The sequence below is a fragment of the Ambystoma mexicanum genome, chromosome 11, assembly GCF_040938575.1.
Source record: "Ambystoma mexicanum isolate Mex_15411 chromosome 11, UKY_AmexF1_1, whole genome shotgun sequence".
NCBI lineage: Eukaryota > Metazoa > Chordata > Amphibia > Caudata > Ambystomatidae > Ambystoma > Ambystoma mexicanum.
Window position 1 is genome coordinate 1,048,329,673 of NC_090934.1, and position 16,779 is coordinate 1,048,346,451.

The following is a 16,779-nucleotide window of genomic DNA, read 5'->3' on the forward strand; positions in this document are numbered from 1 at the left end:
ACAGAGAAGGAGAAGAAAATGGAACAAGTCTCCGATGGCGTGGCCCAGGAGCCTCCTGCGAGGCAGTTGCCACAAATGTAGACTTACACATGTTATTGGAGGAGATAAATTCCAAGCATAATGACATCCATGCATCGATGATGGACTTGATGGAAAGAGTGGAGATAGTGGAAGGAAAGGTTGAGACTCTGGAAAACAATGAGCGAGTGGCAGACATGTTGAAAATGAGGCTGGATGCAAGGATAATAGAATTGGAAGAAAGAGATTACAACCTGTCTCTAAAACTTGACAATGTGGTAATTAGAGAAATGATGGCCAAAATATGTATACTGGGCGTCCGGGAGCGGGGAGTTGAAAGTGTGAAGGGCATGGAACAGAAGGTGAAAATGCCTATCATCACTGTGGAGGGAGAGACCACTAGAGAATTTTACTTTGGCAGAATTCATAGGGTGGAAGGCTCGGTGGGAGGCCCACAACCGATCCTAGAGAAATGCCATTATTACCGAGACAAGGTGGAGATATTGGAAAAGGCCAGAAAAGTCACAGGCTGGTCTTTGAAGGTTGAATGGTCTGCATATATCAATACTTGTCTTTTTTTACCCTGATAAATTGCAGAGACTGTAGGGCACTCACTGAATGGTTGGGACTAAGGAGTTTCATATTAAGACCAAAGTAGAGAAAATGGACAGGAGACGACCCCATGTCAGGAGAAGATGACTGGTGCCCGTGGACATGTGGGGCCGAGAGGTCTGGGTGGAAGGGGGAAAGGTTTAGGGGGTAGAAGGTTCAGGAGACTCAATACTCCATTGCCAAAAACCTGAGGAAATGTTTACTATCCAAGGATTGAGGGACAATGAAGGGAAATCATCGGAAGGGTTGGTGGACTAGAGGGAAGGGTTGCAGGGGAGAAGAACCTGGACTGAATTGTTGGGCACAACATTAAAGACTGTGCCGATAATTTGGCACCCTTCATCACCACACTTTTCAACAGCTCATTTGCTTCTTGCAAAGTGCCTGATGACTTAAATGAAGCCTGGGTACTACCATTGCTAAAAAAAAACAAAGCTGGACCCTAACATCCCAACGAATTTCTGACCTATGACCACAGTGCCATTTCTACTAAAAATCTTAAAACGTGTAGCCTATCTACAGATTCAAAAGTTCCTGGAATTTAATAAACTCCTAGGCCTTAGACAGACCGGCTTCTGCCCGGGCCACGGAACGTAAACAGCACTTCTGGATCTAAAAACACTAATGGACCAGTTGAAGGAAAAAGGGGACCTCTGTGTCCTCCTCTTGCTTGACTTGTCCGCAACATTTGATTTGGTCAATCACAAAATCGTATTCCACCATTTAGAAACGGCAGCGCAATTCTCCCCTGAAGCCATAAAGTGGATTGAATCATTCCTTTCCAATTGTACTATGAGAGTACTATCTGCTTAATCAGCAGCCACCCCAACCATAGTCTCTTGTGGTGTACCTCAAGGCTCGTGTGTGTCACCTAACCTATATAATGTATTCACCAAGCAACTTTTCGACAAACTAGACAAACTGGGTGTCACGTATACTAATTATGCAGACACCCGGTATGCAGTCTTTTCATCTAAACTTTTTCCATCGAGGGATAGTCCAACACATTTTTTCCATTAAAAAAATATCAATCTAATGCATATTTATGGGGGATGAAGGGTTAATTTTGCTGTGGGTGGGTTTTTAAGGGTTCAAAATGGGGGATTGGGTGGGGGATTGGGTGAGGGACCCCCCAGGACCCCTCCATAAAAAATTTAAAAATAAAGAAAAAATGCATTTTGATTGACTTTTTTCGATGGAAATGATTCGATGGAACTATTCCTTGATGGAAAAAGTTCAATGGAAAGAGATGTAACCTATACACCCAAATACTCTTACCTATCACAGGCTCTTACGACACTGACTCAAACACTCTCAATAAAATGTACCTCATGATCCAAGGCTGGATGGTGCACGAGTTTTGTCTCAACAATGAGAAAACTGAATTACTCATCATAAGGAACAAATCCAAATTAAATAATCCATCACAACTGTATAAATCCTTCAACATTGACGGTAATACCATCAACGTTGCCAAGGAGATAAAAACACTTGGCGTCTACATTGACTCAACACTTACATTAACTAGACAGATCAATGCCATTGTCTCTTCGGCAGCATACACGTCTGAATTAATTAGAGTTAGCAGACCCTTCCTCTCTTCTGATAACTGCATTACGTTGGAAAGAGCACTAATCCTCTCTAGGATCGATTATTGCAATTCACTTTTTGCAGGCTCCAATGCCAGAAATATAAGCAAACTTCAAGTTGTGCAAAACAATGCAATCAAAGCAGCCATGGACATACCGAAACATGAACATATCTCAACTACTAAACGTAACATCCACTGGTTCCCAGTACGAGACAGAATTAAATTCAAAGTACTCTTGCTTACTTACAAATGTCTCCTGAATAATGCTCCAGCATAAGTCAGTAATCAAATTGCTAAAACTCAATCTAACAGACCTATATGTTCCTCATACGCCAGCCTAATCTCGACACTGAGATACAGGAGACAGAAAGCCGGCGGATCGAGCTTCCCAGTGATCGCGGCCAAACTCTGGAACACCCTGCCGCTATCACTGAGGACTGACTCATCTTTGTGGTCCTTCCGCAAAAGCCTTAAAACGTTGCTGTTTAATCAAGATTCGAAACAACTGTCACCTAGTCTATGATCCCTCATCTTGCATAGGATTCCACATGCAGAAATTATCAACGCCTGTATGTCATACATTAACTCAGTTCCTGTACTTTTATGCTAATGGCGTAAACAATGTAAATAATGTATGATTGTAAATGATATTGTTTGATTATGAATGTGAGATAAAAGGGTAACTCTCACTCGCGCTTTGTAATAAGTTGAATTATATGTCTGTAACCAACCTCATAAGGTTAAGCGCCTAGATGCCGATGGGTTTTGGGCGCTATACAAATGTTAAAATAAATAAATAAATAAACATCCATGGTTGCTTGAAAATAGAAGGTGTGGGGAGTGTAAGACTTGTGGAATCGGAGGGGAATAGAAGGGAGGGGCAAATAGGATGAGAGAGGTATCTGAGTGGTCCTGGGTTTTGATCAGGGCATCACAACAATGGAGGGTGATGAGGGAAAGGAGAAGAGGAGAGGGGAAGGGAACAGGGGCGCGTCGGGAGGAGGGATATGTGACAGTTATAACACTAGAATATGCTTTACTTAAAAGGTTGCACAGGGTCACTGGCAAGAGGATAGTTGAAATATCAAGAGAGTATTTCCAGTGGTTCGATGAGAGGTTAGGAAAAGAAAATAGGCACGTTAAACCTGAAAGGGCTAAACTCACCTGGCAGGGGGGCCATGCTGGTGAGGGTGTTCAGGCAGGAGGGGCTAAAATTGATCTTTGTATAAGAAATGAGGAACACAAATGGGTTAAAAGTCAACAGCTAGGAGGAGCACTAGAGGCCTCGGGGCCCACTAAAAAAGATGGAGTGGGAATACTATATAAAAAATCCTTAGAGCTGGATGTACTCCAGGTGAGATGTTGAAGGTAGATGGGTGGTGGTATGGTGTAAAAGGGGGAATCAGGCAGTAACGTTGTGTGGGCTTTATGCGCCAAACACAGAGAAAGTGGATTTTGCTCAGACACTCTTCAGAAGTTAGAGAAATAGAAAGAGGGGATGTTGATATGTGGAGGGGATTGTTATATGGTCATGGATCCCGTAATTGACTGGTGTTCAATAAAGGAAGGGGCTCGACACTCAGAGGTCAGGAAGTGATACTCATTGCAGGGGTTTATAGGAGATCACTTCCTTGTGGACACTTGGAGGATGGTGAATCCTCAGAAAGGGGAATACATATTTTACTCCATTCCTCATAAAACCTATACATGCATTGAACATATTTTGATGGAAATGGGGCATGAGAACACATTGAAAGGAGCCTCCATGTTCACAGTGGGATAATGATCATAAAAGGGGACGAAATAAGAAAGGAAACTAGTTGGATCTGTAATGATACACTGATTGAAGTTAGGGTCTTTGATGAAGAGAAAAAGGAATGTATTAAAATATTTGCGAGAGGACGACAATAGGGAGGTGAGAACAAATGTAGTTTGGGAGGCGGGGAAGGCCACTTTTAGATGTTTTTTAATGGCTGAGGGGGCAGCTAAGAAAAGGGAACGAACGCTGATGGAAGAGAGACTGAAAGGGGAGATTCTGGTGATAGAGGAGAAAATAAGGAACCAGAATGCGGATAAGGAGACACTGATTCAGGATAAGCTGCATATGAGGAAAGCCCAAAATAATCAGTGAAAAGTTTTTGCGAAACTCAGATTCTGTAAGCAGACGTTCTGTGAAAAGGGGGATAAGGTAAATGCACTGCTGGTGAATAATGATAATGATGTGTTATTTATATAGCGCCTTAATCCAAAGCGTTTTACAGAGCACATATTTACATACAATACCCCCCAATTGAAATTGGTACTCATTTATCGACCTCGGAAGGATGAAAGGCTGAGTTGGCGAGATTCGAACCTGCGACCTGCAGATCACGTTCAGATCGCAGCAGCAAGCGCTCAACCCGCTGAGCTATCTTACCAGCTATTTACCAGTGTTGAGCGGAATAGATTGAAGGTGCAACAGGCTGAGAGAAGGGTGAATGAGATAAAGTATTCTGAAACACCCAAAAGAGATTGCACTGACACCGAAATTTGGTGAATATTATCAAGATTATTACACAGCAGGTGAGGGATAGGAGAAGGAAGGGGTGATGTGCTTTTTAGATAAATACTATTTACCAGTGTTGAGCGGAGGAGAGGAGACAACACGGGAGGACCCAATAACACCGAAGGAGGTGTCAAATGCAATTTCCTCTACGAAAACCGGACAAGCCTCAGGAACTGATGGGCTTACCGCCACTTTCTATAAGCGATATGCAGATGTGCTGGCACAATTTTTTACAAACATTGTTCAACTCTATTTTGGAAGAGGAGCAAGCCCTGGAATCATTCTTGGAAGCTAACATCATTGTGATTCATAAGGAGGGGTGAAGCAAGGAGGAGTGTGGTTATTATAGGTCGATATCCTCGTTCACTTAAGATGCCAATATATTCACCAGTGTACTAGCAATGAGACTGAATTACCTTTTCCCTAACTTGATCCACCCAGACCAGGTAGGCTTCATTTGTGACTGACAGGATGCAGATATTAGGACTACTCTAGACCTAAGGATAGCCCAGAGAGATTTTATTTACATTTTTTTATTTATTTTATTGGCCATTTGTAAGGTGCTTACACGTCAAGAAAATAGTTTTTCAAAGCGCCCATGGGGCAAAGGGAAGGGACAAGGGAAAGATAAAGACAATGGAATACGGCAAATACAGAGGCCTTGTGAACAGTTGCATTGTGCAAGCGCAGAGAGAGAGAGAAGGGAGAGGGGAAAGGAAAGGCTAAGTGCTAAAGGATCCATAGGGAGGAAGTTGCAAGGCAACAGGTAAGTGTGAGAGCTGGTTACTAAGACAACAGGTAAGTGCCAGGCAGTGAGCATTAGATGAAAGAGAGGTCACCAGCCCATCAATAAGGGCAGGCCTGCAAGGCAGCAGAGGTTGAGTGGTGCCTGAAGGCAATTGCATGGGGGGAGGGTGGATGCTGCGGGCGACATTGAAGGCCAGGACCCAGAAGGATACATTAGGGCCCAGGTCACTAATCACAGCTACTGTGTGGTTTGGCACGGGCGGGAGAGAGGGAAGGAGGAGGAAAAGAGGATGGTCTTGAGGTGCTTGTGGAACTTGAGGATATCAGGCTAAAGATGAGGAGAAGGAGGAGGCTGTTCCAGAGAAGAGAGCCCGCTCAGGCGAGGAAACAGCTGCCAGCTCTCTGCTTGGAGAAGCACTTGCCAAGCAGAGAGTTGGAGCCGAAGGATCGGAGGGATCTTGAAGGCGAGTATTTGGTGAGAGCATGATTCAGATAGCGAGGTCCAGGCCACAGAAAGCCTTATGGATTATGCAGAGGGATTTAAATTTGATCCTTGCAGCAATTGGGAGCCAGTGGGGGGATTTTAGGGCTGGCGAGATATGGTCCCTGGGTTTAAGGCCAATTATAGGTCTTGCAGCCCTATTCTGGATTAGCTGTAGAGGGCGGATGGAAGAAGAAGGTAGATTAAGGAAGAGCCTGTTGCAGTAGTCCATCCTGGAGAGTACCAAATCTCTAGTGACATTGAGCTTCTGGGGAAAAGTTAGGAAAGGGAGGATGCCCCTTAGGAGGTAGAATTGGACATGGGCCTTTATAGCAAGGTCCAGTATTTGAGGAATGAAGGAGAGGGAGGACTTGAAGATAATTTCCAAATTTATAGTCTCTGAGGAAGGAGACGGGGAGAGCACATTGAGGGTGGCCAGAGTGAGGGGAGAAAAAAGGGAACAGGAGCCCTGATAGGAAGAGTCTTGCTGGCATTGAAACATAAGCCATTGGAGGTACACCATGACTGGATGGTGGGCAGGTAGTCAGGAAATGAGAGAAGAGGTCAGAAGAGATGCAGAAGAGATGTCACGTGATGCAGAAAAGGCATTTGATAGCGTGGGGTGGTGGGTCCTGTTTGGGACCCTCAGAAAAATGGGCTTCAGGCCAAAGTGGATGAATGGAATAGAAGCCCTATACAGGAAACCATCTGCAGTGGTTTAAGTAAACAGGGTGGTGTCAGAGAGATTCTCCCTGGGAAGAGGTACAAAGCAAGGGTGTCCGCTTTCACCATTATTGTTTGCCCTACCGATAGAGCCATTAGTGATAGCAATAAGAGAAGATGGAGCCATTAAAGTGTTCTGAGCGAGTGGAGACCAATATTAACTGGCCTTATTTGAGGATGACATATTAATTTACCTGATGAAATGGACAGAATCCCTACCACCTTTGTCTGCGGCACTAGGGACATATTATTATTATTATTTATTGCTTATAATGCGCCAACACACCAATAGGCCTCAGAGTGCAACAAACAGCAAAAACAAACACAAAAAACAAATGAGAATACAGAGAAAATCCATTATTCACAAGCATCAGTATTAAAAAACAGAAAAGTCAAAAACTAGCTTCAGGTCTGATGGGACTCTCAACAAGTTATTACAAATGGATAGATAGAATAAGAGGTAACTTAAACCACAACCCACCAGTATACAGTCCCTGCCACCCTGAGTACACCACTGATCTATCTTGACCCTTTGGATGATTTTGAGGTCTGACATTCTTACAACATTTGGCCCAGTCTTTTGGCGTAACCATGCCAGGACCTTGTTCCTCATGGCATCTCTAGGTTCATGCCCCACTGAGGTCTCTATATTAGTGATGATAACATTTCTATGTTCCATAACGGTCTTCTTAATGAAATCATTAGCAATTGGGGCATAAAGGTTTTAATAATACTTAGTTTCCTCTCTAAATAGCATTTAGGGCTAAAGATATTCTGTTGAACCGATAATACGAGAACTTGGACAACCTCTCCTTCTTTTATCAACAACGTTGGCAAAGATGGGTGGACTTGCTTCTCATTGATAATGGCAGTAACAGTAGCTGGAGCTTGCTAATTCAGTAAAGATGTTAGCTTTTTCACCGTTTTTTTTCCCGTGGCACTTTCATATGCTCCAGCTTTACGGTTGTCTGACAAGAATTGTCCGTAGTATCCGTGGCAATTTCATCCTTCCAACCGCCCCCCCCCCCAAGTTAACTTTTCCATAGGGGTCAGGAAACTCAAGTTACATCGAGTTGTTTGGGAATTCTGATGTATATCGACTTGAGATGTCTGATCGTTCTTATCTACAATATGATCCCTTTGGCAAGACTTATCTTCTTTCGTTGGCTGAAACTGCACTGCCAGTTTGTCAATTACATCAATCCCAAGACAAAAATCTTTAAAATGTCTACATAAATTAATCTTTCCAATTAGCTTGTCCTCAATAGGCAGCAATTGTGTGAGACTACTTGGATCAAACTGAAAAATGTGTCTAACTCCTTCCACAGACAATTCAGGGGAGAAATCCACACAAGGAGTTCCCTGTGACCTATCTCCATGTTTGCCAATATAAGTTAATCAGGGTCTAGTTCGCATGTGGACATACCATCAACAGGCAACGGTGACATCATATTATTAGACCCTTGAGTACAGCATTCAATAGGATCCTTCTTGAGGAGACTTCCCCTCTTTAGTAGCAATATTCACCTTAGTGGGAGTACCTGGTGAAAAGGCCTGCAAACAACCAGAAGCATCCTCATCTACAGAGAGATGTGGTGTCATATCTTGCAATCTTCGCTTCCTTCGAGCGCTCAATGCCATAACTTCTGTTTAACGACCATTCTTGGGAAACGCGGTCATACATGTATTCACAGCTAAAGTGGGAACTGTACAGGCTTTACTAGGTTAGGCTCTAATTAGACATACTCAGAACAAAAAGAGCAATTAAAGCTCAGTATGGATCTGAAACCAGAATCCACTCTAGTAGGGGCTTTAAGTATGTCTTCCTTAACAGTCCCAAACCCCATTCCCAAGATGCTAATTAATATGTAATTGCCCCCACAAACACACCAAGGTAAATGAGTGCATCACAGGCAAAACAAAAGTAGCCAGACCGCCAGAACACCACAACGCACCACATAGTAGGCTATATCCGGTTATATGATAAATTTAAGTTAAATTGGTGTCCCTACCATTAAGAGATGGAACAGGAGGAATTCGTGAGACAGTGGCGGCATTGAAGATCAGAACTGAAGGTGTGATAATCAAGTATCCAGGAGTTTTTATTCTGAAAGATTTGGACAGGATATATGAGGTACATTTCCCGCCCTTGTGGACATGTATTAAAGAGGATTTGAGGTGATGGCTGACGCTATCCTGGGGAGCAAGGATGACTGCGATCAAGATGAATCTGCTCCCCATGGTGCTATTCCTGTTCCAGATGTTACCAGCTGAAATCCCACACAGTTTTTTGAGGAAGTCAAGAGGGTGCTAGTGAAGTTTTTATGACAAGGCTAGAAAGCGAGAGTTTCTTATGCCAACCTGACTCAGAGTAAAGAGTAGGGTGGAGCGGGCATACAGCACTTGGGAGACTATTATAGAGCAGCACAGCTGAGAGTACTCAGAGATCACCTGAGCAGCAATTGGTGTGATTTGAAAACGTAGAATTGACACTGGTTACTTTGGAGGAATGGCTATGGGAATGGCTATGGGTCCTACAACACCCCACTTACGGGGGACTACTGGCCATCTCGTCTTCCGCTGGCTATTGAAAACGACACTATTCTAGAAACTGACACATCATTAAAATCTCCTTTCATGCCTCCAGTGCCATGAGGCGTATGCGCGCTTAACAAGTTCTGTTAACATAACATAACATAACATAACACAAGACAAAATTGCAGAAAGAATCCGTAGACACCCATTACTGAAGGTGCCATACAGTATTTGAAGAAAACTGAAGGATATGGAAGAGGTAAAGACCTGGCCTTTGCTCTTGGCTGTATTTCAGTAGCACTACTGAGGGATATGATTCACAAACCCCTACAATTCTAACAATGGCATGCGAAAGGACTGGTGAGAGCAGACCAACTGTGGAAACAAGGGAAATTCATTGACATTAACCATCTGCAAAAGTTGTTGACTTTGGACGCTCTTCAGCCATGTATGAACATCTAGTTAAAGGGGGTTATGACGGATTGTTTGTGGGAAGGAGAATAGGCTAGACCATTGACAAGTTTTTAGCAAGTGCTGGATAGGCAGGCAAATACGAAGGGATTGGTGTCTAATCTGTATTGGGTGAAGAGGGACACAGGAAGAGTGAGACAGGTAATCCAAAGAAACAATTGGAGAGAGACAGAGAAATGGACAGGTAGCTTGAAGAGGACAAATGGAGACAGACATGTCGAGGATCCTGGAAATCTTCACTGTCAATGCAGTACAAAATGCATAATTATCGTTTATTAAATAGGTGGCAGTACTCCCCCCCAAAAAGGGCTAGGATGTATGCTGTGATTAGTCCAAAATGTAGTAGAGGATGTGATGGGACAGGGTTGTACTGGTGCATGTGGTGGTGCTGCCTGAATGTACAATCATATTGAAAGGAGGACTTGGGATGGATGAAGGATTTGGAAGGGCATATGAGGGCTTAGGTGCCATTTTTGATGTTATGTGGGGTGGAGGAAAATGGAGTGCTCCTATGCAATATTCCATAAATGCCCAGAAACCTATGGTGGGCAGCAAGAGCGTGCCTACCATCCACTGGAAGAGTTCGAATCTTATAAGGATGGGCCAGAAAAGCTAAGAAGATTCATGAGATGAAAAACCTTGTCGCTTTGCTCCAAGAGCACCTGAAGGCCTTGGGAATGGAATGGCTGACCTTCATAGGAAAACATGTACAGATAGAGGAGGAGAGCAAAGCAGCTGTTGATGGGGACCGGATAATGTGTTATGAGGGGCCTTTAGTGTTACAAAAGGTGAATGTTTTTGATAAAGCGAGAGGTTGACTGGGAGGTGGGGAGCTGAGAGGGAGGGAGGGGAAGATGAGATGAGAACAGATGTAGTAATGGGAAAGTCAGAGAGGCAGGAGTAAGTTACATGTATGAAAGGCCATGACATTTACTGTTTATCTTTACTTTCTTGTTGAACTAAATGGTATTTGAAAGAACCTCGTTTTTAAGTGATGGAAATATCAATTGTTAGAAAAACAATAAACAGTAGGGGGGTGTTTCCTATTTGCTACTGTGCAGGCCTAATCTGTGTTACTTTCTAGGTTTGTATTTATAGATGAGGTAAATGCATGGCCGTTCCAATGTTAGGTATATCCAGATATTCAACATACTGAAAGAATATGCTTAGGTCAAACCACTTGTCGAGCTTTAAAGTGGTCAGATCAAGCTTCTTTAAAAGTTTCACCAAGCAGTTCATTAGTGCTGGTTCAAGAGCTGCTTGTTTAGTGTAAATGATTTTCTTGAGTATTGTATAAGTAAATATTTTGAAATTACTCCAGGATTTGGTTAAACCATTTTGCAATTAAATCACACTGCAGGTTACTTTTTTAACCTTCATTCAAAAAGGCCTCATGCATTTGCTCATTAACTCTAAACAACTTAACATTTGTGCCCATTGTCACTATTACATATATACACTATATATCAAATAAACAGGTATCTTTGAAAAAATCTTGTGTATTTGCAGGCAGTCTATTCTTAAAGTTGAATAATCATACATAACCTACTAAATTGAAGACTTCACATGTGATTCAAGTGTAACTCTGATTTTAACAGGTTGGTCTACGGAAAGTATGCGCCTAATATATTCAAATATATATGTATGTGAGGCCTCAGTAGAAGAGATATCAGACCAGACCTACTTCTTAAGTTACCGACTGATATGATTGCTTCTGTTTGTGGAATGTAACTTTATTGCCTGTTGCGGGCAAATCCCACCTGTCTGTTTTGCTTCCTTTCCTGTATTCCCTACTTCTTTCCCCACTATTTTCTCCTTCCCTATCATTCTTGGTTCTCTGAAGCACATTTGTATTATTCTAGCACCTTATAAAACTCCTAATATAAATAAATAAATGCATACATACCTATTTTTCTCCAACTCTCCCCACATATTTATACCAGGACTAAGAACATCAGACCTTACAGAATCCTGACAGGTTCCTGTGTTGGTGGTAAGTGTCACTGGGCCTTAAGCATTATCCCCCTGCACATATTTCACTCAATGCATTCATAAAGAAGACGGCACATATTCAACATATACGGAAATCACAATGGGTGAATGCAAACACTCGTGGATTTGGTTGATGAACTATACACTATATGATATGTGTCCTCAATAAATGGTACACTTTATTAATTCTACACTATGGGCCCTATTCATGGAAAAGTGTGCATTTATCCGGCAAGGGTCATGCGCAAAGAATGACAATGTGCGAGCCATGCACGCAGAATAAAGAATGCGTGCCATGCGTATTCATTAAATTATTTACGCAAAGTAACTGTATACGCAAGTTGTACGCGTTATGCCACCGACACGCCCCCACGCAAAGCAAAAGCAGCCAGAACAGACACCTGTGCGTGCTCCGCCGGCGCAAATAGATGCACTCATCAAACAGTGCATGGCGTCCACCGCATGCAGGCCTGCCTCTCGGGGACGCTGCACGGGGTCCCGCATAACTATTACCGGCACTGCAACAACATGCGTGCAATACTTTATAACTCGGATAAAACTCCGAAAATCTGCATGCAAACCCCTGTGAAATGTTCCTGCACCACGCTACACTGCGTACGTGCACCCCTAAATTAGATCGGAAACCCGACTGCGTACTCACACCCCTATATCTAACAGGCAAACCCACCTCCGCACTGAGATTCCTATGTGCAAGTGTCTTTACACCTGCCTTCAGGTGGTGATCGAGGGATTTGATGGGTATTTTAGAGACGAGAGGTTACGCGGTCACATCCATGAATATGCTTTATCATGTGCATTTGTGGGCGTGCTATGTATTGCCCTTATAATGCCCACTTTTTCCCTTTTTCTTCCCCATTTCCCAAGTGCTGCCCTCTTCTCTGCCCTCTGTGCAGGCCTCGCCCACCCTCTGCGTGGTGTCTCACACAATGCACTCGACCACTCGCAGAGACGTGCCGAGCATGCGCAAATTCCCTGCATAGTTAGAAAACGTACCACACAGTCGATTCCATGAATTTACAAACAGGATTTTGCACGCGGTTCAGCATTCAAAGTCCATATTTTCCGTTCAGATAATTCCGTTCAGATAATTCCCTATGCCTTCTGTTGCCCAATCTTGTACCCTGGTATGCCATCAGCGGTTTCATTGCTCTTAACATGAGATAAACTGAAAGCAAATTTGGCACCCTGAAGCGACCCCATGGCAGAATCTGAGACCCTACAAATTATCAAATTCAATGGAGATAAAATGCATATGTGGGATGTCCTCCCATTTTTCTCACTACTTCTTGAAATCAATCTCTCAGGTTAATATTGTGTGACCTATTCTAAGTATCCATTTGGCATAGCATCCTATGTTCCCCTTGCCTAAAAGTTGCCCCCTAAAATGTACCAACCAAACTACCATATTTGCTTCTGCGTGAATTTCGAAAGTGTCATTTTCCTTTTTCTGGGGCATAACATATAGTGTCAGGGACGTCATTGGTGAGACTTGCAATAAAGAACACCTCCATTTTTTTTTTATAAAAGAAGGAAGGACTGAAAAGGGAACCAGAGCACTTGAACACCTAACAGACCATCCTAAACAATTATAATGGTCCGATTGTAAGTTGGAACCTGAAATGGGTGGGTGCGACAGTGTTTCTGTCTGGGAGGTGTAGAGGCCACCATCCTCCTGATCTCTGGGGCAATAGAGATATGCTTCCCTTTCAATTGATGGCTGTCCTGGAAGAGAACACGTTCTCCACCACTCACCTGCACTTCCCTAAGAAAGGGAATCCCCAAAAGACTTGAACACTAAATATGTATGTATTTATTTATTTATTTATTAACATTTATATAGCCCATAGCAGCCCAGAGGCATCGTCTAAAATATCCCTTGTAAATCATATTTAGGTCTGTCTAACTCATCCCATAATGAATGTGTGTTCGTTTTATTGCTTTCCACCATCCAGCAAATGCTTACACGCCACGGTAAGAGGACATTCGCATTGTGGGATGAATTTGGCATTGATTGTGTAAATGACGAGTTGTTTTACTGCACTAAAAATATATTTCTTCTACAGAAAGTGGTATGTATTTATTTATTTATTTTGACATTTGTATAGTGCGCCAAGTCCGGAGGCATCTAGGAACTTGTTGGTATCACGTGAAGTGACATCACTGGAGGTGTGACAGGGAAAGAGTTACAGAATTGTGTTGACTTACTTCTGTGACTGGCAAACTGTGTTACATTTAAAAATGTGAATGTTTCCTGTAGCCGATTTGCTACTCAGTTGATCCAATTACACGCAACTCAATCTGCAGTGGGTTGCAGAGGCAGGTCGTCTTCTAAGAAGACAAGACCCCGCTCCAAACCTGCACCATAATTAGAAGCAGAACGTGGCAAACCAAGCAGGCTCTTAATAAAATCAATTTCCACGACTTGTAAGTATCTTAAATCTTGAAAAACCTCACAGCAAGGTCTCATATTTGGCGAGTGCACTGGCTGTGCATTTATACACTTTCAAAATCAGGCTCAGTGGCTGAGCCTTGCACATGTTTCTGAATTGTGCGACTCCACCCATTGCTTGCTTCAATCTGCTGGCTTGCTTGCTAATGTGACATCCCCGGACAATCTTTTCGAAAAACCTATATACATCAATCGTCAAATTCTCCTACTCGTGGTATTATGTTGTTATTACTATGGATCATTGGGACCCGGATTCGCCAGTTACCTAAATGACAACCCATAACTGCAGACTTCCCTGCATTCACTTATAAGCCAAGGTTGTTCATGAAGACAGTAAATGCATTAATTCAAGTTTGCAGAGCATGTGGTGTGCAGGCAATTAAAACTGTGCCATCAGCATAAGCCAGTAAGGGAAAAGCGATATTTCCCAGTTTGGGTACGTCTGTGCCAATCTGGACAAGATTGTTATAAAACTCGTTAATATATAGGGGAATAGCGCGGGTGCCATAACACACCCCTGGCCTACACCAGAATTCACAGCACTGCCCCCTTTTTATTAAAAATCCTGGACAAGGCAGACTACCTGCAAGCACAAAAAATCCTTGAAGACAACCACCTTCTTGGTCTTTGGCAGTCAGGGTTTCGGCCGTGACATCGCACCGAAACAGTTGTCATTGACCTTAAAACCATATGGATGACCTCAGAGACACAGGCAAACCTGTGTTACATGTCCTCCTGGACCTATCCGCTGCCTTTGATCTGGTGGATCATAAGACCCTCTCCCATCATCTCTCCACTGCAGCTAACTTCTCCTCAAGTGCCCGTAATTGAATAACCTTGTTCCTGCAGGAAAGAGCAATGAAGATCTTCTTGTACCGACTCGAGCATCATTCCATTCGGGGTCCCACAGGGTTCATGCAGTGCTCCCACCCTTTACAATCTCTTCACAAGGCCTCTGTTCAAAATCCAGGATGCTCTGGCCATCTCAAATACACACTATGCTGATGACACCCAGGTGCTCATCCCTCTCTCGGGTGATTACATGTCTGACTTCAACACCCTTAATTCCATCTACTCAACGATCCATTCCAGGATGGCAGAAAACTGGTTATGCCTCAACAATGAGAAAACCAAACTTCTGTTGATTGAATCCCTGTCCACCCTGGGCAAGCTGGACAAGCAATACAGCTCCTTCACTATCCACAATATCCCCATCACTGTCTCACCAATGGTCAAGACCGTGGGTATTTATTTGGAACCCGCCCGGACCATGAGCAGGCGGGTTAATGACATAGAATCCTCCTGAGCCTACCATTCCAAACGTCTTAATGAAGTGAGACCATTCTTATCCCAAAAGAATTGCCTCAACATCGCCAGGGCAATAATTGGATCATGTCTGGACTACTGCAATGCCCATCTTGTAGGAACCTCAGGCACACATGTTGCAAAACTACAACTAGTCCAAAATAACACCCCCATGGCCGCCACAGGATTATCACGCTGGGAGCATATCTCAGGGCTCAGGAGGCAGGTCCACTGGCTACCAGTTAAAGAAAGGATCATTTTCAAAACTCTTGCCCTGATGCACAAGTGTCTCCATGACCAGGCCCCCCCTCCCTGGTCCAAAGGATCTCCAAACCCCTTGCTTCCAGGCCAGCCAGAATGGCATCATCCAACATGATAACTGTTCCCAAAATATGCAGAGCTTGTGCTGGTGGTACCAGCTTCCCTACTATGGCCACCACCTACTGGAACACCCTCCCACCACATATCAGGCTCATTGATTCTCATGCGGCCTTTCGCAAGGTCATCAAAACCAGGCTCTTTGTATGACTCTGCACGTATTTATACTGTATATACCTCTGGATCTGTAATTAAGTAACCTGTACCGTATCTACCTCTGTATATGTACCCACGTATATTGTACCAATATTACTTCTGCTGGGCGGCATTCATGTAACCCTGAATTAAGCCTTCCTATGCTCCTTTATAGCGCCTTGATACCCGTGGGCTGTATTGTGCTCTACAAATCCAAAAAAATAAAAATAAAAATAAAATAAATCTTGATGGAGGATGGCAAGTAAGGAACAGCCTCAGGTGGCTGTAAACTGGGTGGTACACTGTGTATTCTCGCCCACTGCTCCAGACATCTGATTGGATGAGCTCCCTTCCCTTGGTGTGAATGGGTGATGTGCACCTTTTCATGAAATTATTAGCTCTAATATGTATTGTTTAATTATTCAGAGGGTCGCAGAGTGCTATATATCACATATAAACTGCTTCACAGCCCTTTTAACTCTTGTACAAATTGACATGGCATTGGAAATACGAATAACTGATGTTCGAGTTGTGAATTTTGATTCGCTGTGGTGTTGAATATTGAATGGAGAACAACAATCTGTCTATATAGTAACTATTCAATTCACAAAAGCAATCCGTAGACTTTTAGGGGAACCAGATCTATATTACATGGTAAAGATAAAACTTCTACACAACAATCTGTAAAGATAAGGGTTTATTGATAATCAAATGTCTTCTGATTTGCCTATTATTTTCCGTTCTTCTCTTTTCTTTTGTTCCCATATCAAGGATTG